Below are 25,503 nucleotides of genomic sequence, written 5' to 3'. Positions count from 1 at the left end.
GTGCTAAATTAACCGCTGCCTTTGCCCCTTTGGGATTATTCTTATGTCACTGGGATGTTGACCTTTGACCTTCACATTAGAGAGATGGGCAGACATAATTAGTGTATGAATTTTAAAGTAACAGGTAATAAAGAGAGTGTAGCAAATGTAGTCAGGTTTATTACTCTGTATCACACATGAGTGCCCGAGGGAGGCGGGGCTGACTGGGGAGACACAGGAAACAGAGAGACAGGGCTGACTCGACATGAAACGATGAAACGTGGGACACGGGAACAGAAACTAAACACAGGCTGAAATGAACACTGAGGGAGGGAGAACTAAGATTACTGAGAGCCTGATAAATAAGAAGAACAAAAACCAAGAAAAACAAGAGTCAAAGAAAACCAAAAACACAAAGCATTGGGCCAGGACCCACTGCTGTGACATTTATATGTGATAAAAACATTAAAAACTGCTCAGATGTTGAAATCTTTCTACGTATACTTTAGGTTCAGCTCTCCAGCCTGGCATTTCGTTAAGCATGATTCAAACATTTGATTTTGTTTAACTGGTTTTAATTATAGTTACTTTTTGTGAACATTTGTTGCAGCATTTAAAAAAACATCATTTATTTTCAAACTTTTATTTGATTTAGAGCATCATATTTGACCAACGTAAATGTTTTAATTTCATATAAAATAACTGAAGCAGTGAACTAAATATCTGAAATCTTTCCTTCCTTAAAAGTTATAATCCTACTTAAGTTATAGTGCAAACGCTTAAGCAACAAATATACTTAATGCTAATTAATTAATATTTCCCTTTGATGTTGCAACTATGCGGTCACTTCTGTCTTTAAACAAAATAATATTTTCCAGTTACAGAAATCATAAAGTCCAAACTAAAGTGCTACTGTTGCTATATGCATTTTATATAAATCATGGATGATGGTCCTGACATGAAGGAAGAGAAAGTTACAGGTTGCATCCTTTGACTTTGTCTCCGTGCCTTTGGGCGATTTTCAGAAGGACAGATGTTTCTGTTCAATTCTTAAATCAATTTTTTCAAACACAAACACTATTTTAAAGCTTCTAGAGAGTAAAATATTCATGATAATTATAATAACAATAATAAAAACAAAAGCTCTCAGATCCATCAAACCAAGCAGCAGAAAGAACAATAACTGAAGAGAAAACTTTAACCTTGTAGACTTCATTATGTTCCAGCTGCTCTACAGACGTTGTGACCTCGAACTTAAGCAGGTCGTAACGTATGTGCAGCTCAATAACAGCTCAATGCTCTCCGCAGGAGTAGTCCAGCAGTAGAAATCAGTCCAATAACAAGGTGTGTAACATCTAGCAGGGTGACAGAAAAACCCAGGGTAACTTCTAAGGACCTCAACGTCTCTCTCACATTGTGTTTTTTAAACATGCTTCCATTTGTCACTTCAGTCTTTACTCTGAAATACAGGAAGAGAAATCATGGCTGAAACAATTTCTCATGAAACCAGGGGTGTGGTCCAACAGTCAGTTTGGTGAGGAAGGTTCCTAACTGAGAGAAGTGACCCAGAAGTATCTGTGTAGCAGCCACAATGAATCCAGATCATGAGCTTTATTAACTGATCAAAGTCTCTTCTTTCATCTTCTGTATCATTCAGTTTGCATTGGTAATGCCCATTATTGTAATGCTTTTTTAAGACCAGCAAAACTTTATTTCACTTTGGGTTAGCTGGGATAAGTGATGGATGGAGGGAATTTTACTTCAGCCACAGAAATCCTAAACAGGAAGGAGGAGCAGAGTTACAGTGGATCACTATCCAGCAGGGAAACAAGGTTTATTTCAATTTCTTGGCCATGAGTGAGATTTACTGAGTGGGCAAATAGGGAGACGACACCATCAGATCCCGAGCCCTCCATGTGTTAATCAAGAGACGGCTGCTGTGCTACATCCATAAATAATGAATAAATTAGGAGCTAAAGCTGAAAGGACAGTTTATTTGTACCATCTTCACGTGAACACATTCAAGAACATCACAGATGAAGAAACATTAAAAACTTCCACACTACATAAAGCAAGAAAAATAGTTTTTCTTTCAGGTGGTTTCAGAAAAACAGAAACATCAAACATCTCCAAGACTCTCTTTGAAAGAACTAAAAACCTTTGTTCTCATGGTCCAATCATGAGTGAACTCCCCGATGAAGCCTTGTGTGCTAAAACATGTCAGAGTTTTAAAGGTTAAACATGAGTTTCCAAAACGTTTTGCTGGAGAACAATGAACTATTTGACTGAGTTTCAATCATTTACAGACGAGCAAAACCAGGACAGAGAAAAAAGGACAAAACTGACTCAGTAAAACAACAGAAAAGAAGATCCCATGTAGATCTGTATTATGTAGAAGTTCAGCCCAGCAACCAGTTCAGTTCAACACAAGTTTAAATGATTCTATCTGAACTCTGTGGAGCCTGATCTCAAGCTTTTTGAGTCTGACACAGAAACCAGAGGATCTTTCTGTGTCTTCAGATTCACTGTGATCCAGTGATGGGAGTGATTTCAGCCCTGAGTGATCGCGCTGATGTTTGCACAGAGCAGACAATGAGGTGAATGTTTGGGCACATTGGTAACAGTGAAACAGTTTATTAGTAACGTGGGATCGTTTGTGTGCAGAGTATGAACTGAGATTCCTGAAGCTCTTGTCACACTGGTCACAGCTGTAGTTTCCTTCCATGTGTGTACGTTCATGAATGTTACGATTACCTGACCGTGAGAAGCTTCTCTCACAGTGTCTGCACTTGTGTGGTTTCTCTCCTGTGTGGACTCGTTTGTGTGATTTAAGCTCACCTTCAGTGGTGAAGGATGACCCACACTGATCACAGAGGTGCTTTTTAACCCCACTGTGAATCAGTTCATGTTGTTTTAACTCACTTGATGTGGTGAAGCTTCTCCCACATTCTTTGCAGTATTTCAGTTTGTCTCCAGTGTGTCTACGTTGATGTACTTTTAGGGTCTTTTGCTGACTGAAAGTTTTTCCACAGAGGTCACAATGAAAGTCTTTCCCACCACCACAGTGATGACAGGGTTGAGAACTGGATCCATCTGTGTCGCTCTGCTTCTAAACAAAGACACAAAGACAGTGTAAGTCAGTCCTTCAACATTCGTATCCTGAACGTCGCCTGAAATAAAGAGCATCTCTGCAGACGTCCAACTACATTTGACTGTTTCAGTTAACACACTCAGTTTACTGGGCTGCAATAACTACAATACTACCACCATAATACTACAGTAATACTAAAATCATAACTGAAAGGAAAATCTGAATAATCACTCAGAGCTGCTTTTCCATGCAGTAGAATTGCTAACATGCTAACACAGTTTAATGAGCAGAGTTGTTCCAAACAGTCAGGCTAAAATGACAAGATAACAATATAAATATATACCTCACAGTAGCTGCACTTGTAGAGTCTCTTTCTGGTGTGGCTCTGTTGGTGTCGTCTCAGGTGATGTGGAGTTTTAAAAGTCTTCTCACACAGGTCACATCGATAAGGTCTCTCCTCAGTGTGGGTAAACATGTGTCGTTGTAAGTGTGCGTCTGTTGTAAAGTATTTGCCACACTGTTCACAGCAGTACACATCATGTCTGGTGTGAATGCGTAGGTGTGTATTTCGGTACCCTCTCTGGCTGAAGGTTTTTCCACAGATGTCACAGCTGTATGCCTTAATTCCAGAGTGGGTAACTAGATGACTCTGTAAGTGGCTACTTTGAGTAAAAGCTCTGCCACACTGATCACAGCTGTACGCTTTAACTCCACTGTGGATGAGTTGGTGTTCTTTTAGGGAACGCTTGAAGGAAAAAGACTTTCCACACAAGTCACAGCTGAACGGTCTCTCTCCAGTGTGGATGACCTGATGCTGTTTTAGTGAAGCCGTCACAGTAAAACCCTTCCCACACTCGTCACAGCTGTATGGCTTAATTCCAGAGTGGGTAACTAGATGACTCTGTAAGCTTCTACTGCGAGTAAAAGCTCTGCCACACTGATCACAGCTGTACGCTTTAACTCCACTGTGGACGAGTTGGTGTTCTTTTAGGTGACCCTTCAAGGAAAAAGACTTTCCACACTCGTCACAGCTGAACGGTCTCTCTCCAGTGTGGATGACCTGATGCCGTTTTAGTTTAGCCCTCACAGTAAAACCCTTCCCACACTCGTCACAGCTGTATGGCTTAATTTCAGAGTGGGTAACTAGATGACTCTGTAAGCTTCTACTGCGAGTAAAAGCTCTGCCACACTGATCACAGCTGTACGCTTTAACTCCACTGTGGATGAGTTGGTGTTCTTTTAGGGAACCCTTCAAGGAAAAAGACTTTCCACACTCGTCACAGCTGTATGCCTTAATTCCAGAGTGGGTAACTAGATGACTCTGTAAGTGGCTACTGTGAGTAAAAGCTCTGCCACACTGATCACAGCTGTACGCTTTAACTCCACTGTGGATGAGTTGGTGTGTTTTTAGGTAACCCTTCCTGGAAAAAGACTTTCCACACAAGTCACAGCTGAACGGTCTCTCTCCAGTGTGGATGACCTGATGCCGTTTTAGTGAAGCCTTCAGAGTAAACTCCATCCCACACTCGTCACAGGTGTGTTTTTTCTCTCCCTTTCTTCTGTGAGGTTTGTCGGCCTCCTGAGAGCCCTGACTTCTGGCTCCATGTTGGTCCTGCAGTGACAGAGATACAAACAGAGGCAGTGAGTGAAATGCAGTCGTGGAACAAACTCAACCTTCAAACTCCATTAACACTAGTTTTAAACCTGAAGGTGGAGCGTGGCACCAAACACCTTAAAGGTCTCTTATCCCCACCTGCTGGTAGTGGAAACACATTACATCCAACCTGCTGTTAAAGATAATTCATGACTGTTCAAACACTAAAATCACACACACACACACACACACACACACACACACACACACATTATTTTATAATTTAGATTATTTTGTTGTTTCCTATTACATATTTCTATAATTTGTATAGATTTATACAGAATTATTCAGTGATAATAAATCCTATGTTTGTTTATTCTAAAGGAACCCCGTTAGCTTCCACAACAGATGTTGCTCGTCTTCCGTCAAATACTCACATAAAATATTACACAATAAAGTGGATTCAAGATATCCACATAATTTCACTCTTACATCCACAGTGAGGTTTCACAATTGTTCAAATATAAGCAATCAATAATAATAATAATAATATCAATAACATTGAGGCACATTACACAAATTTCAAAAACAAATCATGTCTTACAATATTTACAACAACTAAAAGCTCTGTAAATCGGCTTTTAAGTGTTCATTGAAGTTTTGAATAATTCTCTAATTTTTTAAGGCAACTTATTCCACTTAAAAGTTGCTCTAAATGTAACAGTTTTACAAAACGTTACTTTTAACTCGAGCATTTACTAAATTGCAGTTTGTTGAAAACTGTGTAATATGATGATGTATTTCATCTGGATACTGGAGCTGAGCAGAATAAATGTGGTGTGTTTAACAGAATTGCTTTCTTTAGAACTACAAGTAAGCCATAGAATATTTTAGCCTGTACAGGAAGCCAAGAAAGGTTATTATGCATTTTATCAATATTAGTATAGTATGAACATCTTCACACTAATCTGGACGCCTTATTCTGGACTAACTGAAGTCTGTTAAGATCTGTCTTATTAGCTGCTGACCAAATGATTGAACAATACTCCAGATGAGACATTACTAGTGCATTAATGACATCTTTCATAATGAAGAAGTGATACACAAAGAGCATTTCATAGCCATAGCTATGCCTTGTCGGCAGAGTTATGTGACATTAGTGATGTTTGTACTTTCAGCGTTAACTTTGTTTTAAAGCCTTTAAAATATACGCCGTTCAATAGTCGACCTTAATCTGACAGAGAATGTGATGATTTTGTGGATAATTAAAGTCAGTCATATATCCACAAACACAACAAGCTGAAAGTCAGTGATGCTGCTCGGTTTGCAGTCCTGAACATCACGGCACAAGCAGGATCCACTGCACTGTTAATGTTAGCTGTGTTATATTGCTGCCTCTGTTCGGTGGTGTCGAGCCAAACGCACTTTAACGTGTGTTTGAACGAGCTGTTCACTCGTTAAGCTGAAAGAAAGATGCTTTAATCACAGCAGTCACACATGTGTCCACTGCACCATCTGGAACTCTTCTTGTTTACACTCGTAATAACACAAACACTAAATCCTGCTTCTCTGGTGCTGTTGTGTAGCAGTGTGTACACCTGAGACTGTCACCTGTCTGTCTGTCCTGCACTCTCTCTCTGTTTCTTTCTCTCTGATTGTGGAATAAAAGTATGAACATGTGTTTATAAGTTACACTTGTGTTTGAATCCTGCAGCTTATCACACATTTGATTTCCATGTGTGACGACTGCAAGTGTCCAGAGTGAGGACAGACTGAGGGAGCCACTGCTGCACATCATCTGTGAGGCTTTGCAGCCCTGATGATCCACCAGGACAAACTCAGCAGTGTGTGAGGAAGAGGAGGAGGAAGAGCCAGCAGCAGCTGACAGATGGAGAGAATAGACAGACTGTTCCCTGTTTGTGAAGGACTGCTAGGAAAGTTTAACATAACTGTCTGTCCTGAATCAGTCTTATTAGGTAATGTTCAAATAATGTGATCATCCCAGTGTTTCCAGTGTGGGAGAAAGTACTCAGGGCCTTCAAGTTACACACTATGAAAGGCAGCAACAAGTTTAATGTTCAGAAACCTAAAGTCTGTATCAGCAGCAGAATGGAGCTAAAAATAAATGTTGGTTTCAGTTCTATGAAGCTTTGAGTATTTTGGATCAGTAGCTGCTGTGTTTGTTGCATCATATTGCTGTAACTGTTTATATGCTTTATATATTCTGAGCTAAGTTGATCTATAGTGTTACATCATATTCTATAAGGATGTTATGTGTTTGTAGACTTTCTGCCCAGTTTGACCCATTTAGCAGAAGTCAGCCTGTTTAAGGCTCTGATATCTATTCTGTGTGACTTACAGCAGTTATGACATGGTCTGATTTTCTCACCCAATAAAGGAATATTTCATATATCAGTCTACTCTTCATTCTATCAGACACAGTTATCACAGCTCGTACATTTGCTTTTTACACATATATGTAAGCATTCAGCCACATTTAGTACCAACATATTAAATGAACAATATTTGTCTCTTATATATGATACATCTGTATACACACTGTCACAGATACTTGTCTGTGAGTGAAGTGATTAATATGATAACTATAATATTGGCCATATTATATTTACATTACCACAGTGAGATGACTTTAGTCTCATGAACAACATCAGCTAATTGTTATTTACAGCTAATCTTAAACGACTGTTCAGCACAGAAATGAAGCCCAACAATCATGTTTCACAGTCCTGTGGTCTCAGCCTCAGATACTCATCAAATCACACAGAGCTCATGTAGAAACAAATGAACTAAATATGTTCTCCTTCATTTCTGTCAAACAAAGCTGTATGAAACGTTTCCAGCTGTTAGTATCATGGTTGCTAGGCAACCTGGGCAGCGCGACGGAGGCTAGACGTCCCATTTCACGAGCCTACGAGCCTCGCACTTCGGCCTTAGCGGTCTTTGAGTACGCGGCCCTTGAGGACTTTAAAGCTGCAGAACCTGAATCGGGATACAGCCATGATGATCTCCAGCCTCGTGCTCGCCAACATTCTCACCTGAGTTAAGAAGACGATCACTGAAATGGTCTCAGCAGGTCCTTTGATGACAGCAATGAAATGCAGTGGTAAGGCTTTTTGGGGATTAAGTTCGTTTTCATGGCAAAGAAGGACGATGCAGTTCATCTGATCACTCCTCATAACATTCTGGAGTGCAGGCAAAATGCTATTATAAAAACTTAAGCAGCAACTTCTCCAGGTTCCAATATTTATGCAATTCTCAAACCTTTTGGCCACGACTGTATAACCTCTTCTGAAGTTTAGTGGATATTATACATGGTTATGCTCAGGATGTGTCGGCCAGTTTCCACTGGAAACGCCTTTTGGTTAAACTGTCAGCGAGGAATTTGCATTTGCATTGTTACATTTTTATATAACTTTAATGCACATAAACAACAGCTGCTTGTTTCAGTGAAAATACATTGATGGCTTTTTAATAAAGTTGTGCAGCTGTAAAGTATTTTGTCTGGTGTAAATTCTATCGTCAGCTACATCGTTATGGCAAATGTTCAAATGTATATGGTGATAAATATCTTTGGTCATATGGTCCTGCTCTGTCTGTCACCTTCTGTGTTGAGCTCATTGTTTCCTCTGTAGTGGCTGAGCTGAGTCCAAGTAGCTGAAAATGTTCCTCTGCTGCTCCGTCAGACTCTCCTCCTCCTGCTGATCAGCTGGGACACAAAACAGATCTTTGTTAGGCTCCACACTGCACTGAAGAGTCAAAGTGTCTCATATGTTCATCTGACAAGTAAAAGAACACATTTTTGTTTCCCGAGGTGGGCAACTTGTTGGAAACAAACACAAAAGCTTTGAGCACTGATACCTGCCATTGCTGGCATTGAAAGATGCAACGCCAGCAATGTGGATTGTCAAGACTCAAACCAATCATCAAGCAAAGACAACAGGGATCATTTGTTTCTCTTTATTTAGCATTCACAGCATTTGTAGTTGCCTTCTGTGCAGGGGAAGTCCACGCACACTGTGTGGTACCGCCATCCGCAGAAGGTGCATTCAACCTCTGTAAGAGAAACGAGATTGTCTGAGACTGAAATGATATTCACTAAAGAAGTGGTGATTTGTAAAACTTCACATTTTGATCCGGGACGTACTCTGCATGAAAACAAGCGCTCACTCTTCCTACTCAACAAATCACAAGGGCGGAGCCTTATACCACGTGATACAGAAGCTGTGCCGTGTGATGCTAAAATTAGCAGGGAAAAAACAACGGAGAGCACGTCAGGGATGACGAGAAAGTGACAGGAGAAAATCCGTCCGGGTCAACCACCCAAACATCAATAACGGGAACCTTATACAGCGCTTCCCTATACACGTCAAACTCCCGCAGGCACAAAGACATCACGGAGGCTATCACTTATCACCTGACCAAAGATATGTGTAACGGTCTTTTGCATTTGATGTTTGTTGCATTTGATATTTGTTAAGCTGTATGTCTGGATTTTGTTCCTTTGCACCCTCTGGTGGTGAACTGTGCAGGGTACAGCTTTGCTGTTTGGGTCTCCACCCAGTGTCCCATTTAAGAGTGAAAGGCCGAACCTGCCAAACAACAAGGTATGTGCTATTCATCACCTCAAATGTTTAGAAAAAAGGCTCAAGAGTAACAAGCAGTACTACATGGACTATAAGAAATTCATGAATGACATCTTAGCCCATGGAGATGCTGAAAAGGTCACAGAGCAAGACATTGACAAGACACCAGTATGGTACATCCCACATCATGGTGTGTATCATCCACAAAAACCCGGAAAGATTCGTGTCGTCTTTGATGCCTCTGCCAAGTTCCAAGGCGCTTCCTTAAATGACCATCTCCTCACTGGTCCAGAGCTAACAAACACCTTGCTCGGAGTCTTGTGTCGCTTCCGAAGAGGCCCAGTGGCTTTCATGTGTGACATCGAACGCATGTTCCACCAATTCCATGTGCATGCTTGTGACCAAGATTACCTACGGTTCTTGTGGTGGGAGAACGGTGACCTTGAAACTCCATTCACTGTCTACAGGATGAAGGTACACCTATTTGGAGCAGCATCTTCTCCAGGTTGTGCCAACTATGGCCTCAAGCATCTTGCAGCTGAAGGGGAAGGAAGTTTTAATGAAGAAACCATCAAGTTCATCAAAACCAACTTCTATGTTGATGACGGACTAGCAAGTGTTGACACTGAAGATCAGGCAATACAGCTGGTTAATGAAGCACGCAAACTCTGCAGCATGGGCAAACTTCGGTTGCACAAGTTCATCTCAAACAGCACCAAAGTTCTAGCTTCGCTTCCGAAAGAAGAATGCGCTGCAGCTCCCAAAGAGCTAGATATGGCACTCGGTGAAGTACACATGGAAAGAGCACTTGGCGTACAATGGTGTGTGGCATCAGATCAATTTCAGTTCAGAGTAGTTGTTAAGGACAAACCACTCACCAGAAGAGGAGTATTGGCCACAGTCGCCTCTGTGTTCAATCCACTTGGGTTTGTGTCACCTTTCATTCTGCTGGGAAAGCAGATTTTGCAACAAATGTGTCGAGATAAACTCAGCCAGGATGATAACTTACCTGACAGACTTCGACCTCAGTGGGAGTATTGGTTGCGTGACCTGGGAAACCTTGCAGACGTAAAGGTTCACAGATGCTACATTCCTTCGACCTTCAAGGCACAGCACTACGAACTTCATCATTTTTCTGATGCAAGTGCATCTGGATATGGAATGTGCACTTACCTCAGAGCAGTAAGCACAACTGGTGAAGTCCACTGCTCATTGGTGATGGGAAGATCAAGAGTTCCACCAACCAAAGTCACAACTATACCTCGGCTTGAGTTGTCGGCGGCCGTTGTTGCTGTGCGCACTGGTGACATGCTGAAAAAGGAATTGGAAATGGAAATTTCAGAAGAAAGGTATTGGACTGACTCGAAGGTGGTACTCGGATATGTCAGCAATGAAGCCAGAAGATTTCATGTGTTTGTTGCAAACCGAGTGGAACGCATCAAACAAAGCACAGATTCAACCCAATGGAGGTATGTAACTTCCGAAGATAATCCGGCAGACCACGCCTCAAGAGGTCTCACAGCAGAACAACTTGTAGCATCAAACTGGTTCAAAGGCCCAGACCTCCTTTGGCAGAAGATCATACCCAGTGGGGAAATTAAGGTGGGAGAGTTATCAACCAGTGACCCGGAGGTTAAGAAGGTTCAAGTCCACAAGATACAAGGGGAGGAACAAAGGTCACTGTTAGATCGCTTACACAAGTTTTCCGACTGGTCGAGGATGATTAAGGCAGTTGCTAGACTCAAGCGCTATGTGAAAGAAGCAAAGGATCACAAGAGTAGATCACACGACATCAGTAGTGTAACAAGAGAGAAAGGAAGCAGAGTTAACAATCATAAAGATGGTTCAAGAAACAGCCTTTGCTCAAACTTCGAGCTAACAGATTCTGGATTCTTGGATGCAGCAAGATCGTGTCATCTTACATCTATAAATGTGTAAAATGCAGAAGGTTCAGAAGGCGCACAGAGCAGCAGAAGATGGCAGACCTCCCAGAGGATCGGATGGAGACCACACCGCCATTCACCTACTGTGGGATGGACTGCTTTGGTCCTTTTTATGTCAAAGAAGGCCACAAGGAGCTAAAGCGTTATGGCTTGCTAATCACTTGCATGTGCTCCAGAGCAGTGCATCTTGAAATGCTTGACGATCTCTCTACAGATTCCCTCATCAACTCATTACGTGCATTCATGGCCATCCGAGGTACAGTTCGTCAGATAAGATGTGATCAAGGCACGAATTTTGTCGGCACTAGAAATGAGTTTATTGGAGCATTTAAGGAAATGGATCAAGCCAAGCTAGGGAAACTGGACTGTGAGTTTCTCATGTACACCCCAGCATCTAGTCATATGGGTTGTGTCTGGGAAAGACAAATTCGCACCATAAGGAGTGTTCTCATGTCCATTCTGGAACAATCAGCCAAACAACTCGACAGCTCCTCTCTGAGGACATTCCTGTATGAAGTCATGGCAGTGATTAATAGCAGACCATTGACTACTGACCAACTATGTGATCCATCAAACCCAGAACCTTTAACACCGAATCACATACTAACCATGAAGTCCACAATCATCTCTCCACCTCCAGGAAGGTTTGTGAAAGAAGATCTTTATCTCCGTAAGAGGTGGCGTCGTGTTCAACTACTTGCCAACACTTTCTGGACAAGGTGGAAAAAGGAGTATTTGTTAAATCTTCAAGGAAGACAGAAGTGGACCAAAGAGCACAGAAATGCTAAGATCAATGATGTTGTCCTCCTGAAGGATGAGATAACTCCACGCAACCAGTGGAAGTTGGCAAGGATCATTGAAGTGTATCCTGGAAAGGATGGAAAAGTGAGGAAGGTGAAATTGCTGCTGAGTGATCCAACCCTGGATAGAGCAGGAAAACGTAACTCCAAACCTGTGCACCTGGAAAGACCCATTCAGAAGACAGTCATTCTGATGGAAGCGGAAGACGATTCTCCACCGCACTCTGCTTAAAGGATAATTCACGATAGTTCATTCAAAAGCCGTTCATTAGTTCACAGGCAATACTTTATTCTTTTTAATCACAAGTGATTGGTGGGAGTGTAACGGTCTTTTGCATTTGATGTTTGTTGCATTTGATATTTGTTAAGCTGTATGTCTGGATTTTGTTCCTTTGCACCCTCTGGTGGTGAACTGTGTAGGGTACAGTTTTGCTGTTTGGGTCTCCACCCAGCCACTTTTCTTTTGCTAGCACACATGGTGTCTGCATGCTGCAACTCACAGTTAGCTCCACACATGGAGAAAATATTGTTTAAAGAGTGAAAATAATTGACGAAGAAGATGGAAGATAAGGCAATAAGGCCATAAAGCTCTATTTAGCACCTCCTGGATGTCAGCTCACGAGGTTTGTGTATTTTAAATGGTTTATTTTCTGTAATTAAGGATTTTTTTGATTGATTGACACTACGTACAAGAGCGCATTTTGATGTGATGTTTTTGTTTTATTGTTTTGTCCGTGAGCAGTTCTCACGGGTTGCCAAGACCAGAATAAACCCTGTTTTATAACTACATCGTGCGTACGTCAATCCTTGAGGATTGACAATATGGCTCCCATCAACACTGTGCAAAACGAGGGATTTAGGAAAACGATCAACACCCTAGACAAACGCTACACAGTGCCGTCCCGCAACTATTTTTCTATTGTTGCACTACCTGCTCTGTACATGCAGCGTCGAGCAACGGTGGAGACGGAATTTCAAGCAAGACAACATTTTGCTGCAACAACAAAACGTGAGACATTTGTTGTTTTTATGTTTATTTGTTGTTATGAGAGAATCATGATCTCAATTCTAAGCCAAAAAATCGTGATTCTCATTTTATGCAAAATCGTGCAGCCCTAACATTAACACAAAACTATTGTTTCACCAGAGAAACACACATGAAGAGAGAGAGAGAGACAATAACAGCTACCAAACAGTCGTCATAATTCGTCACACAATGAGAAAAGGACAAATCAACAAGTAACAATGACTAATTAATATTAAAATCTGTAACATAATGTATTGTTTGGAGTTTAGTCTGATTGGTTCAGGATGAGCTGCCATTATCCAATCACACGTCTGCTTACCTGCATCTTTTCTCTTTTTTCTAACCTGAGCACCTGATGGCTTTGAACTTTTGTTGTCCATCTTCCATTGGTTTGAATTTTGCGCTCCAGTACAAACACAAATCCCCCAACCCGAGGATCAGCACAATTAACCTAACAGCAGGAACGTACAGAGGGGGGGGGGGGGGCTACAGGGGCTTGAGCACCCGCCCCTTTCCTGATGGTGCCCAAGGTGCCCTTTTGTTGAGGCAACTTTTTTTTTTTAAATTATTATTATTATTTTTTAATGTGTGTGTGTGTGTGTGTGTGTGTGTGTGTGTGTGTGTGTGTGTGTGTGTGTGTGTGTGCGCGCGCGCGCGTGCGTGCGGAGTCCTGTCTGTGCCCCTAAAACAATAATATTTAACTATTAATCACAGTTTTGCTAAATAAAAGGATCTGGCTTGCATCAGTCACATGATCACATTTAACCAATGATCGCCCTTGACGGCAGAACGCGCTGGTTACGAGCCGGGAACGAGCTCACAAAGAGCACGCGCATTTGTTGCGGTCCGGAGCTGTAGGAGAAACACAAGTTAACTCAGAGACACAGACTGATGCGACAAAACCAGTAAGTAGGTGTACAGCGTACACTGTAGTGTGTAGCACCCAGGAGTATTAGCTTATTACGTACACATTGGTAAGCTGTCTTGTTGCTACTGACGAACTGAAACAAACGAGCGTGCTGTGTGTGCAACAGCGCGACAAACATTACCTGTGCTTTTATTAACTGCACAGGTAGTGCTGGTCACAGCTGCTGGCTACCTGTGTAAGGCTGTCATGGGTCTGTAGCTCTGTCACCGTTTTAGGGAACATATTTAGTTTTAAAGTAAGTTTCCGGGCTTTTCCTGCCTTTCTGGGGGGATTATATTTCACTAAAAAACGATCTAATATGCATGTCCACATAATAATGCATTATTATAATTATAATATATTAAAAACACACGCTGTATTTTAAAGAACATACATTAAGAAGCAGATTATATTAGATTTATATTTTAAATAAGACAAAATGTGGATTTTACAGCAGTAAAATGATTGTATCTCTACAGTTTAAACATGTAATAAGCTTTGCCCTGCACAGAGTGGATAGTGAAACACATGGAATCATCATAAATACATTATTTCATATTTATTACTTCCCCCTCCTCATTGCTTTATTATTGTAGCTCTAGTAATAAATAATAATGTAAGGATTCTGGATCAGCACCATGATGCCCATAGTATATACAGTATTCTGAAGAAGGTCTAAAATGTCACTGTGTGTGCATGTGTGTGTTTTATTTAGATGGATTTTTAAAAAAAATATTACTCATGATATAACATTGTGCAGACATGGCTGGTAAGGACATGAGGAGGAAACAGCAGGAGCTGTGTGAGGCTACTAAAGGCAGGGCTATAACATTTTTCTGTCATCATTTTATTATAGATTAAGTGTAAGAGTTGTTAGGTGTGGATAATTAGATTATAGTTTATTGCAATAGCAAGTTGTGCCTTGTTCTCACATAGACAGCAAGTGCAGAGTGATATATGAAATGATGGGATGGAAGAAGAGAAGCAAAGAGTGATTCACAGGCAGAGCCTAAATTATTTCTCACAGTTTTTTGTTGCCTTATGGTTCCAAGCGCTGTCACCAATCTTTGCATTTTGTTATTATCTCATGACACTTGTTTAATCAGCTACCATCTCTCCTGTGGACTTTTTAATGTCTACAGTCTCAGACCAACACAGCCCTGCCCTCATAGCTGGACTGGCCATCGGGCATACCGGGCATTTGCCCGGTGGGCCGCTGGCGATTTTTTGTTTTTATGGGCCGACCGTTTTTTTTTTTTTTGTTTTGTTTTTTTTTTGGGAAGGGTATAAACAATGAAAGGTGTTGGATTGGCCAATTGGTCATGATCGACTCTGGGCTGGACCAATTACAGCCGAGGAGGTCGGATGCACCCTCCCCCATGTTTAGCAATCTTATAGACGAACTAAAGAAAATGGAGAACAAAAAAAGGAAAGGAGGTGCCGAAAAAATTAGGGCCAAAAAGAAACAAGCCCTTCAGGCAGACGCTGCCAAATGTGTGAAAATTACTGAATTGTTTGGTGGTAGCTATGGCATAGCTTCCATAGATTTAGCAAGATCAGCAAGTGGTGGAGGCCAGCAGGTGGATGAAGGAAAGGGGAGGCAGGAGGAGGAGAGACCCGAGGCGGCCGCCGGTCATAGTGGCAGAGGAACTGAACTTCAGGTAAGAAGTTATGACCTGCTGTCTATCTGTGTCAGATATAAACTAATTTTAGTTGTAGTTTGTTTTCGTTGTGGTGACTTTATACAGTCGCTTAGAATAACTCGTACAGCGTAACTAGCATGACGGAGTTTATATACTGCTGGGCGGGTGCTATGAAGTTACTGATAGTAAATTTTATTTTATGCTTAAGGTTAGTTTCTCAAACTTCTCAAAGTCTTAACAAATTGTGCCAATCCATGTTGCACCAGCTGATTTATCATCAAAAGTGGAGAAGTCTGTGACAGAGGAGACAGAAGAGCAAGAGAGAGAGATGGAAGAGCAAGAGAGAGAGATGGAAGAGCAAGAGAGAGAGAGAGATGGAAGAGCAAGAGAGAGAGAGAGATGGAAGGGCAAGAGAGAGAGATGGAAGAGCAAGAGAGAGAGATGGAAGAGCAGGAGAGAGAGAGAGATGGAAGGGCAAGAGAGAGAGATGGAAGGGCAAGAGAGAGAGATGGAAGAGCAAGAGAGAGAGATGGAAGAGCAAGAGAGAGAGAGAGATGGAAGAGCAAGAGAGAGAGATGGAAGGGCAAGAGAGAGAGAGATGGAAGAGCAGGAGAGAGAGATGGAAGAGCAAGAGAGAGAGAGAGATGGAAGAGCAAGAGAGAGAGAGAGATGGAAGAGCAAGAGAGAGAGAGAGATGGAAGAGCAAGAGAGAGAGAGAGATGGAAGGGCAAGAGAGAGAGATGGAAGGGCAAGAGAGAGAGATGGAAGAGCAAGAGAGAGAGATGGAAGAGCAAGAGAGAGAGATGGAAGAGCAAGAGAGAGAGATGGAAGAGCAAGAGAGAGAGAGAGATGGAAGAGCAAGAGAGAGAGAGAGATGGAAGAGCAAGAGAGAGAGAGAGATGGAAGGGCAAGAGAGAGAGATGGAAGGGCAAGAGAGAGAGATGGAAGAGCAAGAGAGAGAGATGGAAGAGCAAGAGAGAGAGAGAGATGGAAGAGCAAGAGAGAGAGATGGAAGAGCAAGAGAGAGAGATGGAAGAGCAAGAGAGAGAGATGGAAGAGCAAGAGAGAGAGATGGAAGGGCAAGAGAGAGAGATGGAAGAGCAAGAGAGAGAGATGGAAGAGCAAGAGAGAGAGATGGAAGAGCAAGAGAGAGAGATGGAAGGGCAAGAGAGAGAGATGGAAGAGCAAGAGAGAGAGATGGAGCAAGAGAGAGAGAGATGGAGCAAGAGAGAGAGATGGAAGAGCAAGAGAGAGAGAGATGGAAGAGCAAGAGAGAGAGAGATGGAAGAGCAAGAGAGAGAGATGGAAGAGCAAGAGAGAGAGATGGAGCAAGAGAGAGAGATGGAGCAAGAGAGAGAGAGATGGAAGAGGAAGAGAGAGAGAGAGATGGAAGAGCAGGAGAGAGAGAGATGGAAGAGCAGGAGAGAGAGATGGAAGAGCAAGAGAGAGAGAGATGGAAGAGCAAGAGAGAGAGAGAGATGGAAGAGCAGGAGAGAGAGAGATGGAAGAGCAGGAGAGAGAGATGGAAGAGCAAGAGAGAGAGATGGAAGAGGAAGAGAGAGAGATGGAAGAGCAGGAGAGAGAGATGGAAGAGCAAGAGAGAGAGATGGAAGAGCAGGAGAGAGAGAAGAGCAAGAGAGAGAGATGGAAGAGCAGGAGAGAGAGATGGAAGAGCAGGAGAGAGAGATGGAAGAGCAGGAGAGAGAGATGGAAGAGCAAGAGAGAGAGATGGAAGAGCAGGAGAGAGAGAAGAGCAAGAGAGAGAGATGGAAGAGCAAGAGAGAGAGATGGAAGAGCAAGAGAGAGAGATGGAAGAGCAAGAGAGAGAGATGGAGCAAGAGAGAGAGATGGAAGTGCAAGAGAGAGAGATGGAAGAGCAAGAGAGAGAGATGGAAGAGCAAGAGAGAGAGATGGAAGAGCAAGAGAGAGAGATGGAAGAGCAAGAGAGAGAGAGATGGAAGAGCAGGAGAGTGAGAGCCAGGGCATCGATTACTTTGCTCGCCCTGAACCTGCCATATTACAGGCCTTCTTAGATTACCACCCACAGCAGAACAGTAGCAGTGCAGTTGTGATGAGGGTGTTCAGCTGTAAAGATGGCACCAACAGGAAGTGGCTTACTTATTGCAAAGAACGCCATTTATTGTTCTGCTTTGTGTGTCTGGCATTTGCAAGGCTGACTGACACCAGCACATTTATAACAGGCATGAGTGACTGGCGACATATACATCTGCGCACAGAGGAGCATGAAAAGAGCACTACACACCAGACCTGTGCTGAAGCTTTTTTCTTAAGGTGCTCAAAAGGCAACATCAGGAGCTTGTTTGCTGGCAGTCAGTTGTCAGCTCACAGAGCACAAGTGAAAAAGAGACGGCAAGTTTTAGAGCGTATAGTGGATGTGATCAAAGTACTTGGGAAGAGGGGACTCAGCTATAGGCATGTGGAGAATGAGGCTGCATACACTTTAGGTGATAACACCATCGATCATGGTAACTTTCTGGAACTGATTGTGTTATTAGGCAAGTATGATATGTGCCTTGGAGAACATTTGAATGACTGCATTGAAAAAAGCAAGAAGTTGCATCAGACCAGTGGATCAAGAGGTAGAGGATCTCTCATCACCCTACTCTCCAAAACAACTGTCAACTCAGTGATTGATGCACTTGGCCATCTCCTTCAAGAGAGCATCGCCAGTGATGTCCAGAAAGCTGGGATGTTTTCTGTTCAGCTAGACACAACCCAAGACATCACAGGTTATGATCAGTGTTCAGTAATCATCAGGTATGTTACTGAGTCTGTGCAGGAGAGGCTTGTCTCCATAGTGAGGTGCGAAGCATCCACGGGGCAGTACTTTGTAAACTTGCTTTCCGGAGTTTTAGAGCATCTGAATCTAGACAAGGCCATGTGCATTGGGAATGCAACAGATGGTGCTTCAAATATGCAGGGCCAGTACAAAGGCTTTTCAGCACTTATGACTGCCCAGTCTCCAACTCATGTGCATGTGTGGTGCTATGCACACATACTTAATCTTGTGATTGCTGACACAACACAAAGTGTCATTGAAAGTGGATCACTCTTTAATTTACTTAATGACATAGCTGTGTTCATCAAGGAGTCCTATCACAGGGTTAATCTGTGGGAGAAACAAACCGAAAACACAAGACACAGACGCCTCAGTCCAATAGGTGAGACACGGTGGTGGGCCAAGCACGATGCCCTCCAGAAAATCTTTGGACATTTTGGAGAACCAGATGATGGCCTCTTCGTTGATGTAGTGCTGACGATGGAAGCCATTGAAAAGAGGGAAAAAGAAAAGCCAGCTGTTCGTGCCAAAGCACGAGGCTTTAAAGAGTGTCTCTTGAAGCATGAAACTGTGTTAACAGCACAGATATTTCTTAGAGTGTTTGAGCAAACAACTCCTCTGTCAAAGTACCTCCAGTCAAAGGGGATGGACATTCTCTCTGCCCATCATATGGTGACTGCCACACAAGATGGCCTCAAAAGTATTGCCAGGGACTTTCCAACTGTGAAGACAGCTGCAGACACATTTGTGAAACAGACAAATCAAAAACTAGAGGAGAGGGTGAACAACACAGACATGGAAGTGGAGGCTGAACTACCTAAAAAGAGAGCCAAAAGGAGAAAAGGCATGGCCGGAGAGATGCCTGAAGATGAGTTGCAAATCAATGCTGAGAAATCATATGAGGTGAAAGTGCACAACATCATCCTGGACACAGTTATTGAAGCAATCCACAGACGATTTGTCATACATGGCCCTCTTCTTGCCGATTTGGCATGGTTGGACCCCAGGAAGTTTAGCCAGGTCAGAACAGTTTCTCTTCCAAGTAATGCATTTCAGAACCTCAGCGCCTGTCTACTTAAATTTGACAGCAGGGCTACAGTTAATAACCTTCAGTCAGAACTGAAACGTTTTGCTGAACAGTGGGAAAGGCTTAAGACATCACATGTAGATGAGTACACGACCAGAACAGCAAAGGACAGATCTGAAGAATGGGACGAAGAAAGTGAAATTGTGACCGAAAGCTGTGGTTCTTGCAAAAATTGCCCACTGTGCTGCTATCAAATACTCAGGCGGTTCAACATGCTGTCTGATGCCTATCGTCTCCTTGGGCTGGCATACAAGTACCTGCTGACCCTCTCCCTCACTCAGGTTGCCTGTGAAAGAACGTTCTCTACACTCAACTTCATTAAAAGCAGACTCCGAAGCAGCCTGTCTGCAAACAAGCTGGAGATGTTTATGCTGATGGCCACTGAAAAGGACATTCTCATGTCATTGGACTCTGACATGGTCATTGACAGGGTAGCTGAGAAGAGTGACCTGCTGAGAAAGCTCCTTTTGTAACCTGGTGAGGTGAAATAAAAATGAGCAAAACATTCCTAATTATCTATTGTTAATATTAGATTCAGCTTTATTGTTATTGCCTAAACGAATACGTTTAGTATCTACCTTCACTTCAAACAAGTCAAGTGATTGGTAAATGCTTAGAATTTGTCCATCTTAATAGATAGAATAAATATGAGATTGGAGTATTAGGCATTTATAAACATATATTCTTACAGTCTTAATCTGTCATTGTTTCATTTCAGATGCTGTCAGTCATTTTAGGAGGACTGAAGTGTGTTCATTTTAAGTAAGTACTATATGGAATATGATTCAACCATTTTTCTAGAGTAAGCATACCAGTACTGTCATCGTCTGAAAAAATCTATTAAGTACAATTCTTTCTCAACCTTCACTGTCTGTCCTTTCACTTCTTAAAGGTTTCCATGTCTTAAGATATGTTCAGTGTTGCTGCTGTGGAAGTGTTGTAGGTGACCTTTTATTGATGAGTGAATAGTCTTTGGTGATACAATTCAATCATAATCTGTCCTTTATAGATTTTAATATTCATCTAATCTTTATTCCTTTCTGTCCTGTTTGTCAGGGTCTGATCATACATTGTTTGTTTAAGAGGTTCGAGACCATTCAACTTTTTAAGTTCATCAACGTAAGTACTAGTGTATATGATTTCTCTAATTCCTTTCTGGAATAAAGATGCCAATACTGTGATCATCTGAGCAAGTCCATCAATTGCCATTCACAGTTCTTTGTCCTTTCACTTGTGTCCTGTTTTTCAGGGTCCCATATAATTTCTTCAGAAGTAAGTACTGTATATGATGCCAGTATTTTCCCATATTTTCTAGATACTGTATTAGTACTGTGTGTAAAATGCCATCAAAAACTCAATTAAGTGTTATTCTTATTCTTCTTTCTCACCTTTCTTTCTCTGTCTCCTTTCATATTTAAAGGTTGCTGTGTTAACAAAATATATTGTGCTACCATGCTGTTTTCTATTGTTTTGGTAAATAAATACTTTATGAAAATATCCCTAAATCTGTCATTTATTAATTTTAATATTAATTAATGATCATGTCTCACCTCTAGTGTTCTTGGTCTTAATTTCAGGTTTCTACCATGTGTTGTAGATAGTTCAGGAGGTTAACTCTACCAAGCAGTCTTTTTGTTTCCGCTATGTACTGTTTAAAATCCCGAATAGGGAGAATGGTGTAGGTTTAACTTTATCAGATTGATACATATATACCAACAAGGCAGTGTACATCAAAGCAGTTGTTTTCATGCAAAGGCTTTATGGTTTTTCCTATAGCGATTGACAGACCACGTGACTTTGCGCATTGCATGCCGGGATCTCCTGGTAAAACAATCCAAGTACCGCATCTGTCACAGGCTGGGTCTCCGACCCAGCACTTTGAGCTTTCCTTGTATTGTTCTCATTTTTTGAGATGTTGTTAGTTTTGTGTTATTTCCTATTTGCCTTTAGTTTAGGCAGTTATTGTTCCTGGGTTTTCTGTTTGAGTTCTTGCATTATTCATCACTTATTTGGTATGTTAAGTTTGTATTGTCATGTCTAGTTTTAGTGTTTCCTGTTTTATTCTGACAGTGTCATGTGTTCTTTGGTCATTGTATTTAGTTTCACTCCTCCTGGTCCTGTCATTAGATTCATGTCAGTCAGCTGTTTCCTCATGTGTCGCCACTTCCCCTGATCACCTCATGTCTGTATTTAAGCCTTTTGTTTTCTTCATGCCATTGTCAGTTCGTCTGTTTATTCTCACCAGAGTCATAGTCATAGTCATAGTCTTAGTCTTAGCCTGTTTATTTTTCCACCTCGGTCATAGTTATAGTTTTTGGTCTTAGTACCTTTAGTGTTTTTTTTCTTAGTGTTTTGTCAGTTCAGTGTTTTGTTTCTTAGTGTTTTGCCTGTTTGCTTTGGTCTCTTGGTTCATTTCCTGCCGTCATCGCAATAAAGGTTCACTTTTCTGTTAATCATTACTATTCCTCGTCATCATCTGCTTTTGGGTCCTGTTTCCGCACACATCGGCGCACCCCGCCGTGACAGCATCAAATACAAGCATTTGCAATTGCAGCACCGCAAAACATTCATTCTCCGGTTCCAATACCTTCTTGTTTTTTCTTTGCCGCACAAAAAAGGAATGTACAAAACGACGGAGAACAATGCCGGTCCGTACAAAGACAGACTCGACGAAAAGACAAAGAAAAGATACGAGGAAAAAATCAAAGGAGTGAAAGGGTCAGATCCTTACGAGCACACAGAGGGACAAAAGACGTCAGCGTGCTGCCCAACTTTCACCACGCTCAGATTTATAATTATACGGTTCTTGGAGTGAGTGCATACACTCATGAAGTTTAGTAACTTCAGCTCACTGCAACAAGCCCAGGTACAGTTTACCGACGGATGGGTAGAGGACCTTGAAATGCACCGAAAGACCATCGTACGAACAAAGGTAAGTTTACCTTTGTTCGTCTCACAAATCGTCTTCATAAATACACATTCGTTAACCGTGTATTAATATAACCTTTGAGCTCAACGGTAATTAATTAGTAGTGGAAAAATACTTGTAATATTTGAGCCATTTCTGCTGTCCAACTACTTCTTAAAAAATACATTTTTAATGTTAATTAGATTTTTTTTTACGGCATAAATAAAGGTTATATAAAAGTCACTGCCACAGACTGATTGCGGCTTCTACCTTGTTACACTAATGTTGTTTGTAGCTCAGTATGACTTTGTGTCATCCATGAGGGATGCATTTGACATATGTTTCACATATTATAGCCCAACAAGTTACTTATAGCAATTTAAATACGAGCAATCAGTTTCTTTGCAAATACCGGAAATCAGTTTTTGGCAGACAATCACTTTTTGGCACAACACCGGCTATTGCAGTTAATAATACAGCAGCTTCTTGCCATTTTTTGTGTTTCTTTTTATCGCTGTGTAACTGAGTTCAATTGAAAGCCTGCATGCGCTAGTACCGCTTGCCAAAAGTTCCCAGAATCCTTTGCGGTTTTATCCATGAATGACGTCACATTTTTGGTGGGCCAGTCAAAATGCCCGGGCCGATTTTTTGTCCCAGTCCAGCCCTGCCTGCCCTCCAGCACTATCCACAGCAACCCCTCAACAGCAACATTGTACCCATCAGGTAAAGCATCGGCTACGTTTGCTTTGCCTTGTTGCCCATATTAGATTCTTGATGAAAGTGTGTTGTTGTTATTCAGCCTGGTTCAATGTGCCCCTTTTTAACTTTGAGCACCCGCCCCTTTAAACCTCTCTGCACGGCCCTGCCTAACAGACCTACACCTTAGTTCACAGATTCACTTTGTCTAAGGTTGATTTCTGGGATTTCACACAACCCAGGATTCAGATCGTGAATCCATGATGGGCTTGGATTTACATCATTATGAATGAAATGTGCTCTACTTGGAAGCAGCCGGCCCCGCCCCTTTTGACGGGTTGTGTGAGACTTTAAATCATCAAACTGTAAATTATAAATTTAAATTGTTATTGATCCTTTACCCCGAGTCCTAAAGTGTAGATTTATTTTCTTACTCTTCTTATATTTATTGTTTGTTTACTTGCACCGCTGTAACTGCAGCCTCGTCGTCTCGTCTCTCTATATGCTGGACTGTCTGTAGCGGAGATGACAATAAAGTTTACTTTGACTTCAGCAGCGCGCAGGCGCACCGAGGGCTCTCGCGCTCACTTTATAGAATTTAGAAAAAACATGGGTGCAGATTATAAGTCTGTATCATAATATCTGTTTGTTGTTTTTATTTTGTTTTGCGAGTTGGTTATTAGATGCCGCTCCAGCCAGCCAGAGACTCCCCGCCGCCCCGCCCTCTCCTCCCTGTGCCGCCAGCAGCAGGCGCACCTCGCAAACGGAGGGCGCCCTTACTCCCAGCAAATGGCTGATAGAAAACCGATCGGTGCCTACGAATTTCCCAATATGCGCTGGCATGACGTCGGGGAAGCATGGGTACGACCGATTATTTTATTTTTTTCTTGCCCGTGATGCCCCCCCCCACCACGATGCATTCTATTGGTTTGCACACTTACACACACCCAGCTGTGGTTTCCTGTTTTGCTGGACTCTGGAGAGCCCCGCCTTTAACGCTCTTCTCTCACAGAGAGCAACAGAAAACTTGGAAAAACTCCAGATTGACTGAACTCAGTTCAAAGTTACCTTGACACCTTTAGATGTGAGACGTAGTGATGGTCCGCTTGAAGCTGACGCTCCGGTGCGTGTGTCAGAAAGATCAACGCGCTGCTTCAGAAGCACCGTGTCGAGGCTTGATTCGTTTGGCCAGAGTCACGTGATCAGTGACGTCTGAAGCTTCGTTTAGAACGTACCTTTTTTTAAATCGAACTTTATTGAAACACAATGAGTATACAACATACAAACAGATGAAGTTTACAAAAGAACAGAACATGAACATACAGAACCAGGAGTAAAAAAATGATGATATGAGTAGGCGAAAAAAATCAACATATAAATATTGTTCTGAGAGGCTTTTTGTTGGTTGAGTCTGAAATTGATTGTATGTACAATTCATATCCTTATAAAAAGGAAGAAATATGGTGTTTTATTAATAAACTTACATTCATGGATATAAAATAGCTAAAAGTATTAACAAATATTTTATAAAAAACATTTATCATTCTTCCTGGGGAACTTAAAGAAACAGAATAAAACATTTTCCATCGTAAAGAAAACTCCCTTAAAATATGGACAATAACAAAACTGCTAAATTCTTCCAGAATCTCTGTGTAGAGGAACCAAAAGAGATGTGCCACAGTTTCTGGATGATCCCCACAGAAAGTTCAATTAGTATTTATGTCTCTTTTAAATGTTACCATATAGTGACTGGCTGGGTCACATTTATGAAGAATTTTATATGAGATTTCCTTCACCTTGTTCACAATTAGATATTTATGGGATCATCCAGACTGTCTTCCAGGTGATATCTGGAACATGTCGGTTCCAGTAAGATATTCTATATATGGGAGAGACATGATATCTTCTTGGAATAAACTACGTATTCTCTTATTGCTGTTACCAAGTTCCTGTGAAAAGCAGATTTTTCCCACTGCTGACTCAGCTGGATCAGGGAGAGTGACTGAGGCAGATATTGAGCTGTCAGTGTTTTTATATAACATTAAAGTCCCTGAGGGTATGGCACCAAGCACCATTGAGAATTCCCCAACACTGACGGGAAAATTATATAGTGTAAGGAATTCATTGTAAGTAAGTAGTACTCCCTCGTTAAATTTTAAAACTTAGTAGCGGCCGCCATTGTTGGCAGCTGAAATTTGGCTGGGCCGCGCTATGAATTCTGGGATATGGTGGGCCACGAAGGACACACCCGACCCATCCTTCAAACTCGGGGGAATGAAGGACGCATTTGAAGGAGTCGAGGAATCGGGACAGCCTTCGTCGCCTGGCTGTGACGTCATCGGCCTTCAAATGCGGCCTCCGGAGGATGCAGCCGACGTTTTGGGACACAGCTTGTGTGTCTTTGTTGGTCATGTGACCTCCCAG

General features: G+C 41.9%; 1 long non-coding RNA gene across 1 annotated transcript; it reads right to left on the bottom strand.

The window, feature by feature from the left end:
* Positions 1 to 529: 529 nt before the first annotated feature.
* On the bottom strand, positions 530 to 24,277 carry LOC143416002 (uncharacterized). Its single transcript, XR_013096423.1, has 4 exons — positions 24,148 to 24,277; positions 8,286 to 8,391; positions 3,414 to 4,682; positions 530 to 3,088 (listed from the first exon to the last, which is right to left on the bottom strand). It is a non-coding gene; the product is annotated as an uncharacterized LOC143416002 (long non-coding RNA).
* Positions 24,278 to 25,503: the final 1,226 nt, after the last annotated feature.

Source organism: Maylandia zebra, unplaced genomic scaffold, assembly GCF_041146795.1.
Source record: "Maylandia zebra isolate NMK-2024a unplaced genomic scaffold, Mzebra_GT3a scaffold11, whole genome shotgun sequence".
NCBI classification, from domain to species: domain Eukaryota; kingdom Metazoa; phylum Chordata; class Actinopteri; order Cichliformes; family Cichlidae; genus Maylandia; species Maylandia zebra.
Note: the sequence above shows the minus strand (reverse complement) of the source record. Positions and strands in the feature narration are given on the sequence as shown.